This window comes from Cydia splendana, chromosome 2, assembly GCF_910591565.1.
Source record: "Cydia splendana chromosome 2, ilCydSple1.2, whole genome shotgun sequence".
NCBI lineage: Eukaryota > Metazoa > Arthropoda > Insecta > Lepidoptera > Tortricidae > Cydia > Cydia splendana.
In genome coordinates, this window is record NC_085961.1 from 20227401 (window position 1) to 20243300 (window position 15900).

Genomic DNA, 15900 nt, shown 5'->3' on the forward strand with positions numbered 1-15900 from the left:
GCTTTGAAGTTTTGTATGGAAAAATTAGATCCCAGATAAGAACAGTGTGCGTTTGGAGCAACATATGAAGTGCTTATTTAATGTTTACCTGTACAAAGTTTAGTTATTTGGTTAGATTAAGAGTTAAACCTTCTATAAATGTACACTTTGTTGGCGTATTATGCGATAAAGTCTTTATTTTTTATAGTTCCATTACTGGCTTATCAAATGTTCTGAAACCAGTAAATGAACGGTGTGTTCATTTACTGGTGTCGACTAGATTTAATTTTTTTTCTAAATTTATATGTAAACGAAATGCTATTGAGCTTGTTTTTTTGTGATCCTGCATAGAAAACGATTCTGATTCATTCAGCCAGTATTGGAACAAACCAAATTTCTATAGTCCAGTCACATTCAAACTGGTCGAAAATAAATTTATCACGGGTTGCCATTGCATAGGAAATAGAGTTGTTAATAAGAAAAAAAAATACGACAAGTGGTAAAAATGCTATATTTCTTATTTTAGACAAAAAACGTGACTTTGTTCATTCACTGGGGGGTGTTCATTCACTAGAGGGTTTACCTAGCTGTATTTATTTTAGGCGATATGGTGAAATTTTAAAATAAAAACACTATATGATTACTTATATATTATTTACTATATTTATACCTAATTATGAAATATTTATATATTCAGCTATTGTATCTGTGGACGAAAATCAACAGATGGCAAACTTTGGCAGCTGAACCGTTAGGGAAATCAATGGCAGTAAAAACTGCCTTTTAGCTAACGAGTAATCGATAGGTGCAAAACGGGCTTGGTTCCTAACAGGAAGTTAATATTGCAGTCATGGTTAATATGCATTGTTCTGACAAAACGAAGCCTTTTGACATAGGTTCGAAGTGGATATTCAGTCATAGGGATGCTCAATACTGAAGACAGGCATAATTAATGATTAAACGAACTTACCTGTACGTGAAGTTCAATCATAATTACTCGAAGGGTTTCGTTCGAAGATATTAGCATATATTACACATGTAGTTTCACAACAGACTCGCCATTTCGCACTATATTTTGGAGAAACAAAACGCAAATAAAAAAAAAAAATAATTTAGGGTAGAAGGAATTATCGCTTTGATATTCCACCCGCGCCAAGGCGCCATCATTCTGTTTGGAGAGATGCTGAGCTGTTTCCTACATTTATTTCACGACCTGGGGCTAGGCTAGTCCTAGGGAAGGGAGGGTTGCTAATATCTTCGAACGAAACCCTTCGAGTAATTATGATTGAACTTCACGTACAGGTAAGTTCGTTTAATCATTAATTACTTTCGGGTTTCGTTCTCGATATTAGCATATATTACACATGTAGATGTTTAGAGATAGTGTAGGTCGTGAAATATTTTAATAGATAAGTAGATACTTATAGTTAAACTATGGTTACAATGATTTGTATAGCGTATATTTCTCACACAAAATAACAATCAAGTATTTACAATATTATTATTTATTGTAACGTTATAATCGGTTCCTAAGTATGTACTAATGTTAATTACACCATGTTAATTTATACATAGATAACATTAATCATGAAGTATTTAATATATTTCTTGCGAAATCGTTATTACTAGACTGCTCAGATATCATTTTGTTATAATATTTGGCAAAAACTGAAGATGTTGCACTCCAACCAGCAGTTTTCCTAATGACATCTAGACTTACCCCTAATTTAAAGGCCTTGGAAGTAGACGCATGTCTAGTGCTGTGTGCAGTGAACAAAGTGGTGTCAATACCGGTGCTTGATAATGTGTTTTTAATCCACCTACTTAAAGTCTGGGACGTAACCTTATGATGAGGTTTTCTGAATGAAATAAATAACGAATCAATATCACTTCGTATATTATTAGTTTTATCCAAATACGTTCTAAGGGTGCTTGCGGGACAAATCTGAGGCCTGGGCGAGAAAAATGGTAATGAAAGCACGGGTTGATGTGATCCAGGCCGTGATGTTTTAATTAGATCAGGAATTTGAATTATAATATCTGAACCTAAGATGTTTATATTTTTAATGCTTATAGTAGATAAAGTCTGCACCCGGTGAGCGGTAACTAAAGCTAGTAATGTTATTAATTTTTTGGTCAGTTTTTCAAGATTAAGTTCTTCATTCGGAAACCAATCAGCTAAATCATTTAACACTTTGTCAACGTCCCAAGTCAAATTATATTTGGGTAACGCCGGCCGTAAACGAAATACACCTTTAACATATCGCTTGATTAAATCATTGTTAGTAATATCTTGATTAAATAACAAGGACAATGCCGATCTACAGCTATTTATAGTACCATACCTAGCGCCTCTTTCATAGACATACGTTAAAAAACTTAAAACATCAAGCTCTGATGCCTTATAAACATGAATGCCCTTCTCTTTGCAGTATGAGAACCATTTTTTAAAACAAGTATCATACTGCTTGATTGTATTGTCTGACAGAGACGCTATAATTATGGGAATAGACGGTTCTTGGACTCCTCTTAGTAGTAGCGACGTCCGGATAGTTTCCCGACAACCAGCGTAATCCGGCGATGTATTGCACGATCGCTACAATGAGAAATAATTAATTCATCGTAAGGTCGTAAAATCAAAGGTTTCGAAATAAGTAATCTTTTGAAAAGGGGGAACCATGGCTGTGTATGCCAATTTGGTACAACTACTATACCAGTCGCATGATCATCAATAATTTTTCGCAATGTTTTTAAAATCATCGATATTGGTGGAAATGCGTAAAAGAAAAAATCGCCCCAAGATATTGTAAATGCATTTATTGCAAATGCGTCCGGATCTCTTTGCCATGACACATACTTGTTACATTTGTAATTAATTCGGCTCGCGAATAAATCAATATCAGGTTCCCCGAAATAATTTTTAATTCTATTATAAGCATCCTCTGATAATTCCCATTCAATATCGGGGTGCGATTTTCTCGATTCGGCATCAGCTATGCAGTTATCGGCGGAACGAATGTAATCAGCATGAACAATAATATTTCGTGATTCACACCATTTCCACAATTGTTGAGTAACATTGGTTAAATGTGGAAATTGGATCCCACCCATTCTATTTATATACGATATTGCTGTCGTATTATCTATGCGCAACAATACTTGGCAATTTTGAACGTTTTTAGCAAAAACTTTAAGCCCTAGAAAGGCTGCTAGGATCTCTAGGTAATTAATATGTAAGGAGCCCTCATATTTATCCCACGGACCACTAGCAGTATCATCGCCACAAGCTGCTCCCCACCCCGTTGTTGAGGCATCTGTGTAAATCTCCAAAGAATAGTCATCGCTTTTTATTTTACTAACAGATCTGTGTATCGCCTTTAACCACCAATCAAATATAGGGGATAGACTAGCAGGAATAATCATATATTTATCATAATTTTCGTCGTCTTTGAGATTAAGATATTTACATCGTTCGAAATCTTTCGTGTACAACCAACCGTAATCTATAGCTTGACACGCAGATGTAAGTAAACCCAAGAATCGAGCAAATTCTCTAATTTTACACCTTGTTTGTTTTTTAAACTTGATTATTTCTTTCTCTATTTTTTGTTTTTTCTCTTCAGGTAATCTAACTTCAAATTTATTTGAATCTATAATATTACCTAAAAATTTGCAAGAGTGACTAGGAATGAAAATACTCTTTTCTCTGTTTATTATAAATCCCAGTGATTCTAATAATGCTTTCGTATCATTCATGTTTTGAATGCATTCAGTGTACGAGTCACCCACTATGAAAATGTCGTCTAAATAAAAAGCAGATAGGTATCCCTTGAACCTTAATAATTTAGCAACCGGTTTTAGAATTTTAGTAAATACAAACGGAGCTGTACATAGCCCGAACGGTAAGACGTTAAACTCATATAAATTACCATCCCATTGAAAACGTAAATATTTTTTAGAATTATCATGAATTTTAATTAAGAAATATGCGTCTTTAAGATCAATCGTACACATAAAACTGTTTTTTGATATCAGTTTTAAAGCTGTCCGTAAATCCTCTAATTTGAAGTGCTGTGTCTTAATAAATTTGTTAAGCTGTTTTAAATTAAGTATTAGACGCTGTTGCCCATTTGGTTTAGGTATAAGGAAAATACTGGAAATGTATTGTTCTTTACAAGGAACACATAATGACACAGCTCCAATAGATATAAGATTTGAAATAGAATCTTCGAATGCTTTATATTCAGATTGTGAATATTTTGGTTCTTTGGTGATGACTGTCTGAACAACTGGCGATATAAAAGATATTTCATAACCTTTTATCCAATCAAGTATCACTGGGTTATTTGTGATCATAGTCCACTCGTGGTAAAAATGAGAAAGTCGCCCAGCCGGCTTACCGTGCATTACCAGATCTAACGTCTGTGACGTGGATATTGATGACGCGACGATGTCCTCGAGTCCCTGTGGTGCCTCGTCGTCGTCTGCCTCGTCGTCGTCTGCCTCGAAGTCGGAGCTGGATTCGTCGACCGCCAGTTCCGAGTCCCCCCCGACGGAGGCGGCCTGCGATGTGTAGGGGGGCCTCGTGCGTTTAAAGGCTTGTTTGTTGATTTAGGCGCGCCAGCTTTAGTATTTGTAGGAGCAGTAGACCTCATATCTGCCCCAGTTTTACTAATAGCCTTTGCTGACTTCAAGGTTTCCACCAAATTGCTGCCGAAAAGTAGATCTTCAATCTTTGTTTTTTCTAGTTGATCTTTCAGTTCTTTTTTCATTGTTGACAGAACAAAGAATCTGCGTAACATCGAATCACTGTGTTGTATGTCACTTAATATTCGCGCTGTATCCATTAATAACCTGAGGACCTCCTGGTTTTTGTTGTCAGACGTCATAAGAAGCGTGATAGCTTTACTGAGGGATGACAAAGCGCAGGAGTTTAAAATCTGTTTATTTTCTATCCCTTTATCCCGCTTGGCCTGACTTTCAATCAAAGATGCCCGTATCTCTGGATTGAGCGTAGGAGCCTTAATCAATTTACAATTTCCCGGGATCGGATATTTGTCTTTGATCTCTGCGCGGCTTTCTTTACTAAGACCTGAAGTGGCCAAGTGATTTATCCTGATTGCCAGATCACTTTGTATATCGCTACCGTATTCTTGTATGACAGTTGGGTCTTCGCCTAATATTGCCAACAAATCCGGGTCAAGAGTCGTCGTCTTTGGTATTTCAACTGGTGCTTGTGCCAGCTGCAGGGCCTCTACAGGCGCGGCAACACTTGCATCAGCAAAGTGTTTTATAGCGGCAGCGGTGAGCGCCGGCACTGAAGCAGGCGCAGGCGACGGCCCTGTGACGACGACAGCGGACGGCAACGTTGCAGCGGCGGCAGCAGCCGCGGCGGCGGTAGCAGCCGCAGCGGCGGTAGGTAAAGATTCGACGGCGGCAGGTGAAGGCGCGGCAGCGCCGGCAGGCGGTGATTCGACCGCGGCGGGCGAGGAGGGTTCGCAATCATCGACGTCGCTCGGGTCCGGTACCGGCCAATAATCGTTCCAATAGGAACACCCAGGTTCGGGTTCGATGACGTCATTGTCCACGTTGGCGACTGATTCGCATTCTAAATAAAAATATAAAATAATATATTTTTAAGGGGTAGTGAGACTCCTTTAATATGAGAAACACGCAAACCCACTAAAACGGCTAGTATTTTACATTTATGTCACGGTGGGAACACCCTAGGAAGCAGATCCCGATTGTGTACATATCTTTATTTTGGATTTGGAAAGCCCCATATGGACAGTCCGATTTTTCAGTGGTTTAATAATTTAAATACATTTTTCGTTACATACTGGCACAAATAATGTTAAAAACAAAAGCTAATTATATGGATTTGGAAAGCCCCATGTGGACAGTCCGTATATCCAGCGATTTAATCAATTGACGTTACACTTTTGTAACTAATTTTCTATGCCATTCATAACGACATTTCTATTAAATAACCAACATTGACAACGTCGAAAAACCGATTTTTATAATCTATGTATACAAGCAAATCAGTACCTAAGTATAGATAACTATTACTCACCCTGCGGGTCATGAAGCGAAACACCGTCACTACACGAAGACAAAGAACTATCACGGCGGCGGTAACGCCGACTTTTAATCCTGCGTTTTAATTTACGCAGCTGTTTCTCAAGATAACCGTAATCATTTATATCACTTTTACGTTTCGGCATGATTTAAAACCGATGATATACTTTAAACACTCAAAGGAAACACTAATTTTATTTTTTATACTAAGAGTAACGTACGAAACAGCGAAGCACTAAATTGTGAATGATGGCGCCTTGGCGCGGGTGGAATATCAAAGCGATAATTCCTTCTACCCTAAATTATTTTTTTTTTTTATTTGCGTTTTGTTTCTCCAAAATATAGTGCGAAATGGCGAGTCTGTTGTGAAACTACATGTGTAATATATGCTAATATCGAGAACGAAACCCGAAAGTAATAACAAGTTACTCCTAGTTACGAGTTACGAGGACCTAGAAAATCAGATTCGTATTGTTGTTGGTTATGTGTATATACGTTATCTTTTACCTAATCTAAACGTAAATAACTATTACTAGGATCTCTATCTAGGGTAATTTTTCTCCGGCTTAAAATATGTGTACCAAAGTTCAAATAAACCGCCCCAGTAGTTTTGGAGCAAATTCGGACCATGGACAGACGGACGGAAATACAAACGAGTGATCCCACAAGAGTTCCATTTTTTACTTTTGAGATACGGAACCCTGAAAATACAGCTAAACTGAGCGTTCCAGTGACTAAAACCTATGTAAAATTTTATGATAATCTTTGCTGACCTACATTTATTATTTCCCTTCCACATTTTCATTCTTATGCTAAAATATGACACAAAATATACTGTTTGAGAAAAATATGGTATTAAACTCTCATATTTCCCCATAAAAACTTTTATTACGAGAGTAATTAATTTTAAAGAATGCTAATTTTTCTTTTAATCGCTTCCTTAGCGCCACAACTTTTATCTACTTTGTTTGAATTACTTTCGCCTGAGCAGTTTGCGGCAACGGCAAGTTTCCGAAACATTTTTTACTGAGTTATAGCACTTTTATTTGAAAAACCAAAGTCATTCTTTAAAATATTTAATCGTTTCAATGAACTTTAGTAACGCTTACACTTTCTTTAGATACAAAGTCTATTGAAAACAATTTATGTAACTTGACCAATAAAAAACTAAAGATCTTAGGGTTGTTATCCACACAATACAGACCTAGGCATCATGGCAAAAAGTTCCCATAACGTTCAGGCCAAATATAGATAATTAACATATAACACATTTTATTCCATAGGTACTTTGATTAATCATAGATAGGATGTTGATCCGGCTACATGTTTTTTAATGTTTAAGTTAGGGTTAGGTTATTATATTATCTTCCGTGCGATTGTTATTCTGCTACATCCCAACCCAAGGTGGTCTGTAAAATAGGCTGTAAGACTTACTTTTTTGTGTTGTTTGAGGTTTGTCTACCTTTAATGTAGCTAAGCTAAGCCAAATGGTTATAAATTTGCTCATTTAAACTGCATATGGCTCCTGTACTACAACAATGAAAGCAATAGATTGGATAAAAAATCAATGATTTGAAACTCCATTCTCGTTTGTGTATCCCGCAGGGAGAAGATACTACGTCGGGATTGTTTCTCAGCCAGCAAATATTTTTCGCTGGAAACGGAATCTGTAATGTTATCGAACAGTCGACACTGAATGGTCAATGTAGATCAAATATAGGCGACTTGGTGAAGATTATTGAATTCGCATGCCAATTCTGTAATTCTAAAATGGTTTTCATATCACATTTTCGGAAAAGGGCTTTTTCTTCATTGCTAGGAGAGATCAAAGTGGCACTTTTCTGTCCTAGGACATTTTATTACCAGTATAAAATATTAACACAACGAAATATGAAAATATTGTTGTTAGGTAGGTACCTACAACAATATTTTCATATTTCATTGTGTTAATATTTTAAGAAATTGAAATTTACTATGTGCATAGGTATGCACATAATAAATTATAACAATAATAAATTTCAATTTCTTTATAACCGATTACGTGTATAGTGCATACCTGCTATTTCTCTTGCCCCGAGCTAAATAAACAATGTTTCTCTTGCTCCACATGACTTTCGATGGGTACATTTTATAACTATATTAATGTTTCGACAAACCAAACCATCGTTTTAACTTTGTTTGATGACTCTATTTTAGTGACGGGTACCTACATTATTTCGTGAACTAAATAAGTAATACAATTATGGATTACTGATATTATTTGCCAAAGAGAAGATTAACAATTATTATAATGAACCGTTTTGAAATTATTTGGTGAATCAATTTTGGTAACCAATCATATCAAGTAGGCCATAGAAAGTATGTTTGGCGGTCGATTGAATCGCACCCCTTTGATAAAAAGTATCCCTATAATATCATCTATCTAGGGAAAAAATCACACTAAATAATCTTTCAAATTTATCTGCAGTTTGTTCCGCAAGCTGAACTTATGTCAATGGTTTGCAAGTTATTACGCTCGACTGCCGTTAGTCAATCATCCCTCTCGCCAAGTTAGACAGGCCTTGTCACGCTGCGGCCGAGGCGTGAGCAGCAATACGTTATACACACAACGTTCACATCCAACTGGGCTATCCACACCGCCGAGTCGATATCGATATCGAGACGTTTTACTTATTTGTATCGTATTCAGGCAAAAGCCACCGGTTTTTCGGTTATAAAAAAATATTTACTGGTAATGTGGAAAATAACCCGAAAATATATTACCGACGGAACGGAGATTCTAAAAACTAACTTATTAGAATCTCCGTCGGAACAATATGGACATCGGAAAATCAATATCTCATTTGATGTTTGGACGGTGGACAAGGTTATCGAAACGACCAGATTGAAGAGGTGCTAAGAAGTCAGTCGATGAGGTTAACAGAATACCTACTCATACTTGTACGTAAATACTAAATAATAATCTAGGTAGTTGTCGAAGACCCATCAATATTAACCATCCTATATCTTGTATCATATTTAAGTATTGTACAATAAAGACTTTATACATATGTACATACATACATTATATCTATGATTTACCTATTATAATGTCTCGTTTGTGTAGGCAAAATGTCCGCATAACCCTTATAGTTTGCTCTGTTAATTGAAACTGAGCAAACCCACAAAAGCAATATATATGACGTATAATATAAATGGTTTAGAACGGAGCATGCCGCTTAAAGTCTGTGTATTTTGCAGTAATGGATCTGAAGGCTTGTGCGTCAACAGAAATATGATTGCACAAGTCGACGCATCGACGTTAGCTGATTAATGTTCAAGCATGAATTGGCTTCTAAAATTAGTCATGAACTCACATTTTAACTTGCCATAATAGATTGTACGAAGACAGCTTAAATAAATCCGATTGATCCGGGGAAAATCGATTCGAGCAATGCGGGAGGTACAGTACAATTCGGTAAATAAATGCGCCGAAATGGTTGCAACTGTTTCTTTTACGGGATGAAATCAGTCTTAGTTAACTTTCGGCGTTGGTTGTACATATACCATAGTTCTGTAGCATTGCGCCTGAGAGGTTAAATCTAATAATTTGTATAAACAAAAATCTCTCTCTCTCTCTTCTTGATCGGGACACTCTTGACAGAGCGGTCGTGGTCATCATTGGAAGTCTCCCTTTCTACAAACAAAAATATACCTCCAATATACCTCCATTAGATTCTGTAAAGTTCCCGAAAAAATCTATTTAAGCAATACATATAGTCCTAAAATATTTGCTTAGGTTTTAAGATGCAAAGTTCTCGATCTCAGCTTTGTATAGGCCATTCGATTGGCCTCTCCTACTCCGTTACCTAAACCAATAAACCGGTGTATAGAGAACTAACATAAATTAAAGTAAAATAATTTTTACAACATGAAAGTAAATACGTCAATATAGTCAAACAACGAGAAACAAACTGCCCGATTCGAACTTTAAGATACCTACGTCAAATATTACGTCTAGATTCGATGTGTATTAGATATGTCAGTGTCAAAAGTGAGGTATCTTCAAACAAAACCGTCACTTTTGACACTGATATATCTAATCCATATCGTATCTAGACGCAATATTTGACATACTTAAAGTTCCAATCGGGCCGAAAGAAGATTTACATCTTTTCTGAAAAGTTGCAAGGACTGGGTAGGTATTAAATCCAACGAACTAAGCAGATCATTGAAAGTAAGACAAATAAAAATGTTGTTCCATTACCTAATAATGATAATCACACCGACCATCTGGTAGTGACTAAAAATATTTAAGAGTAGGGGTGCGACAAACATTGGCGCTCTGCCATTCCGCTTAAAACCTGCGGAAAACGGCTTTTCCATTATTTAATTCAACAACCATTGTATTTGCGGCACTGCCAAAACATATCGAGCGTATTCAATAAAAGTTTGTTGAAGCTCTATTCATCCCAACTTACGAGCACAATTGTTAAGTTAGGTATTTAAGTGCTAAACTGCTAATTATTATTTTTTGTATTTAATTCTAGATTAGCCCAATTGCCCATGTCTTGCCCATCTGTTCCCCAGGAAGTAAAAATTTACAATAATTACTTATGATTCTAAATTTCATTCACGTCAAAAAAAAGGGGTTTCAAAAATCCACGTGATATTTCTGTACACATTTTATTTTGGCTATTTTTTCTGACAACGGAATATCACATACGAACTACAAAATAATTGTTTATTCTAATGGTCATAAAAACGTGCGATAATAATTGATTAATTCAATTTATTATGTAAGAGCCAAAGTCAAGGCGTATTGCGTTGGAGTTTCGTCTTGCGACTTTAATCAAATTCCTGTTAAACAAGCCAGCATCAATAATTCACGCCTACATTGCCGTTGAAATATAATTCACATAGTCTGAATATCGCGCTAACATTGTCATCTTAGGTTGCGGTCAGAAGGCTGAAGCTCCGGGATATGCGGCAAACTATGCTGAACCGTACCATACCTTGTGATACTCGTAGAGAATTGTCGACGCTTACGTTACGTCGCGGAAGCATCTCAATTCCTACCTACTCGAACAGACTTGAGTTAAAGTGAAAGATTATAATAATTACGATCACATGCTTTGGAAACTCACGTTAAAAGTTATAAACAAACATAGTACTTGTATTGTATTTTTATCACTCACTGTAAATTAATTAAACTGGCGTAATTTATTGGACCATTCGAAACCCTTACCTATCTATACCGGCCGTAAACGTGAAAGTTGCTTGATAATTACTATCAATAAGGCACAAACATTTGATCGATTTTACCGCAAATACGAACCGCCCAAATCCAAACAGACAAAATAGACTTTTGACAAATTGTCCTCCCTACACTCTCCATTGATTTCTCAAGAAAAAAATATTGCGCAGGAAATAATCAGTAACTTCGCAATGGGCGGAAATATCTAAGAGTCGAAATCGTTTATTCTCTGCCACTGTTTGTCGGGCCATTTAACACAAGATTTGATTAACGATTCCGGGAAATATTCGGACATGCTTGACACGAGCGTATTTGAGATACATTTAGACTGATCGGAGAAATTATTTTATTGAATGAAGCCGGCGATGCAAATTATTGGGCTTTATTATACGCACTACTAGGTAACTATTTATTGAAATTATGTTATTAAAGACTAGGAAAACTGCCACTTCTGTCTGTGATTTTTTTGTATACATAGGTACATATAAGTCTATCATAAGATACCTACATAAAAACGCATATTTTTTGAATTAACACAATATTTTATGTGTAGTATGTCTTTACAAGACAAACTTTATTATTGTGAGTAAAAAAAAAGATAAAAGACAAAAGGAATCATGTTTTCATTACTTTGCATTCCCTACGCTGAAAAATTTTTGGTTCATGATACCATTTAATAGTTTTAACAATAAATACGACAATGTCCACAAATACTTATAATAAGATCGTTAATTTGCTATTTTTTTCCTAACTCACAGTCTTACAAGGAAACCTACCAAACTGCCCGGCTCCGATTTGATTTATTTTTATATATGTTGTAGAGTAGTCAAAATAACAGACACGTATTTTTTTAGCTGCCTTTACTTTACTGAAAAGTGACCAAACCCTCTAAAAAGTTTTGTTTAAGGACATTTCTAGTTAATTACTGGTTTGATTATATGTTGGAAAGTATTTTATTTTTAATTTCAGCTCAAACTCATATTTTACAAAAAAAAAACCTTCAATGTCTTCATACTTCCTACTTCTAGGATTTGATCACTTTCTAGTACTTTGGAGGACAATTTCTCCCAATAGGTTTACTTTTGGGCAGCTAAAAAAATACGTTTCTGTTATTTTAGGCTATTCTTTAACATATATAAAAATAAATCAAATCGGAGCCGGACAGTTGGGTAGGTTTCCTTGTTAGGATTAATAAAATATTACACGTTTTAAGTATATTTTATTTCCTACTATTACGACAATGTTTGTAGTTATAAAGAACAAGAAAACTTTATTTTAATTGCGTACTGCTTTATCAACAATATGTAATTGATAAAAGTGCGAACTAATTAAAAACCGGGCAAGTGCGAGTCGGACTCGCGCACGAAGGGTTCCGTACCATAATGAAAAAAAAAACGGAAAAAAAATGCAAAAAAAAACGGTCACCCATCCAAGTACTGACCACGCCCGACGTTGCTTAACTTTGGTCAAAAATCACGTTTGTTGTATGGGAGCCCCATTTAAATCTTTATTTTATTCTGTTTTTAGTATTTGTTGTTATAGCGGCAACAGAAATACATCATCTGTGAAAATTTCAACTGTCTAGCTATCACGGTTCGTGAGATACAGCCTGGTGACAGACAGACGGACGGACGGACGGACAGCGAAGTCTTAGTAATAGGGTCCCGTTTTACCTTTTGGGTACGGAACCCTAAAAAGAAGAAAAAAAACGTACTTACCTTACTGTGCATGGCCAAACCTTATCATACATCCAAACTAGAACCTTGGTTATATTGTACGGACTGCAACATCATTACTGTCAAATTAGTGTCAAACGTGACGTTTCTTCAAACGAAAAAGTCAGTTTTGATGACACATCTAATATATATCGTTTCTAGATCTATTAATTGACGTATCTTAAAGTTCAAATCAGGCAGAAAGTCTATTTAACGCTCAAATTGAGATTATGGAAATAAATAAGTAGGTATGTAAATAGTTCATACTCGTACGCCTTGTGTACTTTGCATATCCTCAGCTTTACATTTTTTTTTTAATCTGAACCTGTTGTAACGCATAATGCTGAGCATTTTGATACTGCTACGCTCTGAAAGTGCATTAATTGGCGTTCGGCCATCGTGCGGTTCAAAAACGGCTGTAATTGCCGCTACCATAATTTAATTCTGCTAACGTAGTGTTTGAGCTGATGCCAGCGAGCTCAAATTCAATAAAAATCGAGCCAACACGGTCGGATCATAGCCATCAATTCCGGCCCGATCTGTATGTACCTAACGACTGTAGCGGTGTTTATGATAAATTCCTATACAAAAGCCTTCGATTAAATTAGGTTATGCCATACAGATTCAGTGTAGCTCCCAAACGGACTAAACGATTTGAGACCGTTTGTTTATAAAGGATTTTCGATACACGAGCGATGGGTCTTAGATAGGTGTTTAATTCACTAGACTAGATGACACTGCAACAATTTTGTCAGGGTTTTTTTATAGGTTTTTGATGTTATCGAACGAGCGAGCGAAGCGAAGCGAAGTTCTTACATTCGACTTGGATCACGCGGCTGGCTAGCGGCACGTCCCGGCATTTCGATGTTTTTAAGCTGAACTGTCAGAAGATAGTTTGATACTCAACAACTTAAGTAAATTTGTTCTAATTTTAATGAAATTGGGTAAACGTGTAGTTGAGGGCATTATATTTTAGTCATTAAATTATGAGCAGGCTCGATTAAGGGATTATTGAGGTAGAAGAGCTTAGAAGGCCAAAAAGCTGTTTGTGAGAGGCCTAGCTATTCTGGTCATTTTATTTGCAAAAAACGTGGTCGAATTTAGTATCAAATGAAAGTGCTCGGTTTTCACTTTTATAATATCGTTTTTAAATTTACCTTTTTGAAATAATTAGCAAGATAAAAATAAAATAATACAAACATAATATAGGTATTTGCCATTTGACAGGAAATATTTCGGCTTAGCACAGATACAGTTTATTTTAATCTCTATGATTTCTATGATGACTTAAATCCAGGGGAGGGACAGTCGTATAAAAAGCACTTTATTCGAAAAAATAGCGACATCTATATTACTTAACGCTTAACTTTTTTTTAATATGGCTTCACTTAATTCGTCAGAACGTCTTAAAAGTCTTGTATCTAAGGCATGGATCAAACAAAAAAACATCTGTTAGAACAAATTATTTATGGACATCGTTGCCATGGAGGCGATTGTCACAAAAAACAACTTTATTAAATATATTAAAAACGGGTCACTCACGGAAGTTTTGTTATGAAAACACCCCATTTATTGTCTGTACTGCGACATAGTTCAGATAAATAAAAATACTTTCAGTTTTACAATGTTAAAAGAAACAAAGTTTTCATACGCCATTACAGTTGCTGAGAACTTTATTACCAAAAAAGTTAGAAAAATTATGGCGGGTAGATTCACAACCTGCTGCGTGTAATTGTGTTTCGTGGTCAATTGTGTGTTATTCCAGCCGTGTATGATAGGTAATTTATTTACATCAATAGTCAAGTTAAAAGTATGTAATCTGTTTTCGTGTATTAATAAATATCCTGAAGCCTTTCTTCAAAGTCAAAGTTTTTTACGTTCCCAACATACTTATACGCTATTTATGCCTCCCCTCCTGATATTGACATTGATATTTCTGGTTAAGAATTACAGATGGCACTTCAAAATGGATGCAAAGTTCCACGAGAGGGCTCTCTTTGTCCTATATATTATACATACTACTCTTTGCTTAAATCTATCAGTCAAGGGCTCCACAGACCTTGCAATAAATCCAGGCGATTTTTGATCCATTGCAGCCTAAAGTGCGACATGAAATAGTAGAAATTGAATAAAATGGAACTCAAAAATGTCCATACTAAATTGTTGCCATGTGTAAGCATATTTACGTCAAAAATGTGACAGTTACGTAGAAAGTGGTGCTTTCATTTATTTTCTACTATTTTATGACGCACTATATGATATGATACCTAAGTAGGTGCAACAAAGTCAATCGCTCTATAATAATTTTTGGTTAACTGCGAGTTCTCAGTTCGGGGCGAACTACTAGTTATTTAAAAAACAATGCGAAACAGACTCCGTGACACGGTTCGTCAATGTTTTCATGGTGACTTTGCTTAAAGTATGCGGCTAAATTTTAAATTGATTACTATAGCTTGGAAGTGACATATTTACTACATGAATAGATATCGCTTCAATCGAACTACATTTAACATGACAATCACAGTGTAAAATCACTATCACAAGCGACGTAGATTTTTAACACTAAGAGTAAGTACATAGGTATGCAGATTTTTTTTGTAGCTGACGATTCCACGATTCCTTTCTATCTTCTCGCCTGATCCCCGCTCGGTGGCGAGCCCGACCGGAACAGGTAATTTATTTCACTTAAAATGCCTTCTAACAAATACCAATTTGGCGACTGAAGAGGAATTCCTAGTTCCCGTTTAAGTTGTGTTTTGCTGCACGATTAAAACGCATCGTTACAGTTCAGGCTTATAGCCGATTTATTGTTATAAGTGTCTCAGTGCGGGTGGAGTTTAGTGAGACGCTGAGATAATAGTGTAGGTAGTGCCCATGAAATTGTGGGGT

General features: G+C 36.0%; 1 long non-coding RNA gene across 1 annotated transcript in view; it reads right to left on the reverse strand.

The window, feature by feature from the left end:
• Nucleotides 1-12460, reverse strand: part of LOC134805523 (uncharacterized) — a 275031-nt gene extending 262571 nt beyond the window's left edge. The window contains exon 1 of the long non-coding RNA XR_010146310.1: nucleotides 12319-12460. This is a non-coding gene — a long non-coding RNA (uncharacterized LOC134805523). The remainder of the gene's footprint in view (nucleotides 1-12318) is intronic.
• Between the last annotated feature and the right edge of the window lie 3440 nt (nucleotides 12461-15900).